Source organism: Triticum urartu, chromosome 5A (assembly GCF_056163025.1).
Source record: "Triticum urartu cultivar PI428250 chromosome 5A, HENAU_Tu73, whole genome shotgun sequence".
Lineage (NCBI taxonomy): Eukaryota > Viridiplantae > Streptophyta > Magnoliopsida > Poales > Poaceae > Triticum > Triticum urartu.
Window position 1 is genome coordinate 679,567,220 of NC_141877.1, and position 7,372 is coordinate 679,574,591.

The window sequence follows — 7,372 nt, forward strand, 5'->3', positions numbered from 1 at the left end:
GGAGAATGTGTCTCAGCATCAAGCAGTTTGCGCCTTCAAGGAGGGCGTTCTGTATCGGGAGCTCAACCTGAAATTCGGCCGGACAGGAGACATGACCCTGACCCGAATGATGGAAATAGCCACTCGGTACGCAAACGACGAAGAAGAAGACCGACTCCGCGGCGGCAAGGGCAAACCAGTCGGCCAGGATACCGGAGGAGGTAATTCCAATCAGAAACAGAAGCGCAAAGCGAAACCTGCTGGTCCTGGAGAGGTCGCAGTCGCAACCCAAGGAAAATTTAAGGGAAAGCCTAAAGGGCCCTGGATCCCCAAGAAAGTGAAGGATTCAGCAGGGAACGACGTGTTGGATTTGCCATGTCACGTTCATATCAAGAAAGATGAAGAGGGTAATCTGATTTATCCCAAACATACCACTCGACAGTGTCGAGTCCTTATACAGCAGTTCCGAGAAAAACAACCCAGTGAGAAGGAGAAAGAATCTGATATAGCTGTCAAGAAGACAACCCTAAAATCCAAGAAGAAAGGAACTGCTTCTGATATGTTCAAGCTGGATGATGTCTCTGAGTCGGAGGTAGCTCTTGACTCTCTTGGCCTGTTTTTTAACAATCTTATTGACACTGACTATTGCTAGAACGACACGGGGGCCAGCCAGGCAATAGAAGAAGAGGTAACTATTTCCTCCAACTCAGAACCTTTGCCAAGACAGAAACCTCGACTGGTAACCCGGAAAGTAAGGTTTCACACCCTTTGGCTTATCTGGATCCTCATTTTTTTTGAAAAAGTAGCAACATGAGAGACGCCGTCAGGCCCGGACCAATGACGATAATGAACTGCCCTCTGACTTACCAAAAACTCCTCGGAAACGCCAGAATGAGGTTTCTTTCACCTTTGACTTTTCCTTTTGTGAATGAATCTACTTCCTTGCTCTTTTAAATTGTGACTTCACTTTTGTAGGAGGTCTCTCGTTCTTCTGGTGATTCCTCTCAAACTCAATTTCTAGCTTTCAAGACTGCCCCTGGGTAAAGAAAATTATCATTCTTCTGCATCTTTCTGTATCATTATACCGACTAATAAAATTCTTCTTAGCGGTCAAGCAAAGCCCAAGAAGGCCAGGGTGGCTAAGCCGGTGGAAGACCCGAAAGACCCTGCTCCTGAACCGGCAATACCAACTCCTGCTCCTGAACAATCTGAAGCACCAGAAGACCCTGCAATCAATGCTCAAATAGATCCTCCTGAACCTTCTGTTGATGAAACTACTCTCAACCCGTCTACTATTGAACCGTCGAGCTCAGCTAACCCGCCGACAACTTACGACGGTGATGTTTTAATTACTGGAAGTAGATTTGTTGAACCGGGAAATCCAACTATATTGGCCAGGCATTCTGCCAAGCAAGAGGTTTTGGAAAGGCAGAAAGTGCGGCTTGACGTCTCTCAGTATGCTCACCTGAGCATTAGTGACGTGCTATCTGGATACCTCAGTCATGTGCACTCCAGCCGTGACTCTGAAATTGAGATGGTCAAGCAGCTGCAACTGAAATATGAGGTATGTTCTCTGGCTTTCATTAGCTTACATATGCTCTACCAGCCCCCAAGTCTCCGGATTATGATGAACCTGAATGATCTGTAGACTTATGATATAGGTTGATGCTTTGTCTTAGATTTTCCCTAATCCCAATGGATTAGCATAAATTCCCACCTGTAGTCCCCAAGGACCGGCTTAATTCCTCATGAATGAGCCGGTACTTAACTTAACTTCATAGCTGTCTTGAATTAGTCCAAACTAATATTGTTATCTGGCTCAAGAGGAAAAAGTTTTCTGAATATCACGCATTAGCCCCCAAGTGCCAAGCGTTGTTACCTGTAAAATGCTTGGTACTTTAAAAGAGTTATTTCTGCCTTTTAAGAATTGCTTTGGTAGACATTAGCCCCCAAGTGCCAAGTAGTGTTGCTTTGCAAAGTGCTTGGGACTTTTAATCACTATGACCTTTATGGGAATAAACTTGTGACACACCTGTGCATGTCTGTAGACCGCCATAACTGAATTGGGTTCTCAACTGACTGATGCAAAGACCCGGTTGGCGGCTCAAGAGACTGAGATAAAAATGCTGACTCCAAATTCTAGTTGAGCCTATCTGAAGAAGAAAAACTAAAGACCAGCTTTGACGCAGAGAAAAAATCTTGGGCCGATGAAAAAACCTTGTTGATACAGCATGCTGAGACAACCGAGGCGGCTCTCAAGGAGGTTTCCACGGAGCTCACCGACTTAAAGAACCGGGTGTCTCAGATGGTCTCTGCAATCTTTGGTGAGTCATTGTATTATTTACTTAAACTCTATTTTTGCCAGAAATATAAGCCGCCTGCTTAACCTTTTAAAATACTCATAGGTCCACAGAGCAGCAATCTGAGCCAAAATAGCTTGACAAAACTCAAGGCGGTTTACACCTTGGTGGAGCAACTGTACACTGGAGCTCAACGGGCGCTTGCCATTATCTCCCCAACCAACCAAGGACCAAACCTCTTGAGTGATGTTTTGAAGAATTTATCTATCTTACCCACTAGATTCCAAGAGGTCAAGCGGTCTTGTGCAAGAGCCGGAGCCCTAACTGCTCTAAGCCGCTCCAAAGCATGGGTGCCGGAACTAGACCCGGCGGACGTAGCCAAGGGGTATCCCCCTTTAAGGAAGACGAGACTCCGTTTGATCAAGATGATTTTGTTGCTTGTGTGAGGGGAGTTCGTCCTTAGGCTACCATTCTTGGCGACGAGACCAACATTGATAAGTATCAGCCGAGTTTTAACGTTGACAATAAAAAGATGGCGACTCCTTCGTATAAAGTGACAGATCTCATCCCGCCGGTTCGCCAACACACCTTTGCCCCAGAAATTGACCCGGCTAGTCTAATTGATGATGAAGCTGAGTTCGTTGCTCTTCATGGTTTTGATTGGTCCAAGCCTAGCTTCCAACCAGTGGAGGGAGATGAACCGGCGAGGGAGGAGTCATAACCGTCCAAATAATCCGGCCAAGACTTAATGAACCGGCCTTAGCTTAACATCTGCTTCAAAGAAAAAACAGTATTAACCTTTTGGGCTCCCAACGCCTTGTAATAGGCTAGCTTGAAACTGCATGTTCTGCCTATGCCATCGTGCATATCATACTGCGTACGAACATGTTTATCCATCATGTCAATATATGCTTTATATCCTTTATCATATCTGTAGCATTTAAACCTGTTCCTATATGTAAAAGATGAGAAACTGTCCTGGCGGTTTGTCGCTAGACGGGTCAAAACATCCAATACATAACTATGAAATTACCATAACGGAATAATCAGGGCTAGATGTAAAGATAAATAAGGCTGTAAAGCCTTTAATTAAAGAAAAACACAGATAAGTCTGTTTATGAACAACAATGTCATACCTGTGTTCCTTGATTCCGGACTGCCGGTTTATGTGACCTGGACAATAAGGGTGACAACCCAATCTTTTTAGAAGTCAATACTTCCATATGCCTGATGACTGTTATACCTTGGCAACTCATTGTCAAATATCCGAGCCGGTTTAAATTGAAACCATACTTACAGTTAGATTCGAGACAACAAAAAACCAGTAAAAAAGAGTATCTTTCAAACAATGTAAATCAAGCATTAAGAAAAAAATGGAGGCTTCTGATTCGAATACGATCAGTAAACCGGACCAAATGGGTTAAGCTAGGATTCGAATACGATCATGTAGCCCCCAGTGGCTTTGGCGTTGCGCCGATCAAGAGGGTACCGACAACTATGTTCTCTTTGGTTCGAATACGACCTATGTTTGAACAGGAAGCCCCCAAATGACCTTGAGAGGTTTTTAATGACCCTGATTCGAATACAATCCAAGTCGGACCCAAAAAGGGTTAAGCTATGATTCGGATATGATCAAGAAGCCCCCTAGTGAGCTTGGCTTTGCACCAATCAAGAGGGTTATGATAGCTATGTTCTCTTTGGTTCGAATATGACCTATGTTTGAACAGGAAGCCCCCTAGTGACCATGAGGTTTTAACGGCTAGATTCGAATACGATCATCCTCCAATTGGTCGTCTTATACTTAAGATAACAAAGATATGTGATCATTAAAGATAAAAGGACAGAGGTCCTGCTTTATTACTTATCATAATATATATATATATATACATATATATACAACGTCAAAGTATGTACATTATGAGAGCCGGTGGCTCAAGTGTAGTAAGGCCGAAGATGAGCAATACTCCACGGCGGGCGGGTCTCCTCCTCCGACTTATGTGAGTCTTTGTGCTCTCGAATATAGATAAGGTAGTATGACCCGTTATTCAAGTTTTTGCTAACCACAAAGGGTCCTTCCCAAGGTGGGGATAGCTTGTGCACATCAGACTGATCCTGGATGAGCCAGAGCACTAGGTCACCTTCTTAAAAGGTTCTTGACTTAACCCGGCGACTGTGGTAACGGCGCAGGTCCTGTTGGTAAATCGCCGAGCGGGCTGCCGCTAAGTCACGCTCTTCATCCAATAAGTCAAGCGCATCTTGACAGGCTTGTTCGTTATCAGCTTCAACGTAAGTCGCCACGCGGGGCGAGTCATGACGGACGTCACTAGGCAGAACTGCCTCTGCTCCATAAACCATGAAGAAAGGCGTATAACCCGTAAATCTGTTAGGGGTAGTATTGATGCTCCATAGTACCGAGGGTAACTCTTCCACCCAACAACCTTGCGTCCGTTGTAAAGGAACCATAAGCCAGGGCATGAGACCTTTTAAGATTTCCTGATTTGCTCTCTCAGCTTGACCATTAGATTGGGGGTGAGCCACTGACGAAACATCAAGCCGGATATGCTCACGTTGACAAAATTCCTCCATAGCACCTTTGGACAGATTAGTACCATTGTCAGTTATAATGTTGTGTGGAATTCCAAAACAAAAGATCACCTTTTTCATGAACTGAACTGCTGTGGCTGCATCACACTTACTAACCGGCTCTGCCTCAACCCATTTTGTGAATTTGTAAATGGCCACCAAAATATGTGTCTCTTTATCTTTGGATCTTTTGAAAGGTCCAACCATATCGAGCCCCCAAACTGCAAACGGCCAAGTGATTGGAATCGTCCGCAATTCTTGAGCCGGCACGTGCGCTCGTCGTGCAAATTTTTGACACCCATCGCACCTACTGACCAGATCCTCCGCATCAGCGTGAGCCGTTAGCCAGTAAAAACCATGACGAAAAGCTTTGGCCACAAGAGACTTCTAGCCGGCATGATGGTCACAATCTCCTTCATGGATCTCACGAAGAATTTCTTGGCCTTCTTCAGGAGAGACACAACGTTGAAACGCTCCGGTGACACTGCGATGATACAACTCACCATTGGAAATTTGCATTGACTTAGACCGCCGGGTTATCTGTCTAGCCAAGGTCTCATCCTCCGGCAACTCACCCCGGGTCATATAAGCTAAATACGACACTGTACAATCTGGAATGACATGAAGAGCCGCCACCAATTGTGCCTCCGGGTCTAGAACAGCCAGGTCTTCCTTTGTAGGCAACTTGACAGAAGGGTTATGCAGAACATCTAAAAAAGTGTTAGGCGGCATCGGCTTATGTTGAGATCCCAACCAACTTAAAGCATCGGCCGCTTCGTTCTTTCTGCGGTCGATGTGCTCCACTTGATAACCCTTGAAGTGTCCAGCAACAGCGTCAACCTCATGGCGATAAGCCGCCATGAGAGGTCCTTGGAATCCCACTTGCCTGATACTTGCCGAGCCACCAAATCTGAGTCGCCAAGGCACCGTACCCGGCTTAAACTCATTTCTTTAGCCATTCGAAGACCATGGAGTAAGGCCTCATACTCAACTGTGTTGTTAGTACAAGGAAACATCAACCGCAACACATAACAAAACTTGTCACCTCGAGGAGAAGTTAAAACAACTCCAGCCCCCGAGCCTTCCAATTGTCTGGACCCATCAAAATGAATCGTCTAATATGTGTCGTATGGCTTCTCTTCAGGTATCTGCAACTCTGTCCAATCGTTAATAAAGTCCACCAGTGCTTGAGATTTGATGGCAGTACATGCCACAACTTTAAACCATGACACCCAAGTTCAATGGCCCACTTGGCGACTCTTCCTGTGGCTTCTCTATTTTGAATAATATCTCCTAAAGGAGCAGAGCTAACCAAAGTGATGGGATGACCCTAAAAGTAATGCTTAAGCTTCCGGCTTGCCATGAACACCCCATAAACAAGCTTCTGCCAATGTGGATATCTCTGCTTGGACTTAATGAGCACCTCATTGACGTAATAAACCGGCCATTGAACCGGGTGTTCCTTGCCAGCCTCCTTGCGCTCTACAATAATGGCCACACTCACAGCACGTGTGTTAGCAGCCACATATAATAACAATGGCTCCTTCTCAATGGGAGCAGCAAGAAGCGGCGGCTCGGCGAGCTGTCTTTTCATATCTTCAAAGGCAGAGTTAGCAGCGTCACTCCAGAAAAAATTATCCGTCTTCTCCATCATTTGATACAACGACATAGCCTTCTCACCTAACCGACTTATGAACCGGCTTAAAGCTGCGACACGACCCGCTAGCCGCTGAATGTCATTGATGCACGCCGGCTTAGCCAAAGACGTAATCGCCTTAATTTTCTCTAGGTTAGCCTCAGTGCCTCTGTTAGACACCAAAAAACCCAAAAGCTTGCTAGCTGGGACTCCAAAACCGCACTTGGCCGGGTTAAGCATCATCTTGTAGACCCGGAGGTTATCAAAGGTTTCCTTCAGATCATCTACCAGAGTTTCCTTCTCTCTGGATTTCACCACTATATCATCCATATAAGCATGAACATTACGCCCAATCTGATTAGACAATTCTACACACACTACTGATAAGTCGCCCGGGCATTCTTAAGCCCAAAAGGCATAGATACATAGCAGAAGGCTCCAAACGGGGTAATGAAAGCCGTCTTCTCTTGGCCCTTCACTGCCATCTTGACCTGATGATAGTCAGAATAAGCATCCAGAAAACTCAAATGCTCACAACCCGCCATAGCATCAATGATTTGATCAATACAAGGGAGAGCAAAAGGATCAGCCCGACAAGCCTTGTTTAAATCTGTGTAATCCACACACATACGCCAAGTGTCATTCTTTTTGAGCACAAGCACCGGGTTAGCCAACCACTCTGGGTGAAAAACTTCAACAATAAACCCGGCCGCCAAGAGCCGGGCCACCTATTCTCCAATAGCCTTGCGCCTTTCCTCTCTTGAACCACCGAAGAAACTGCCTGACCGTCTTAAACTTTGGATCAATATTGAGAGTGTGCTCAGCGAGTTTTTTAGGTACACCCGACATGTCAGAAGGCTTCCATGCAAAGATG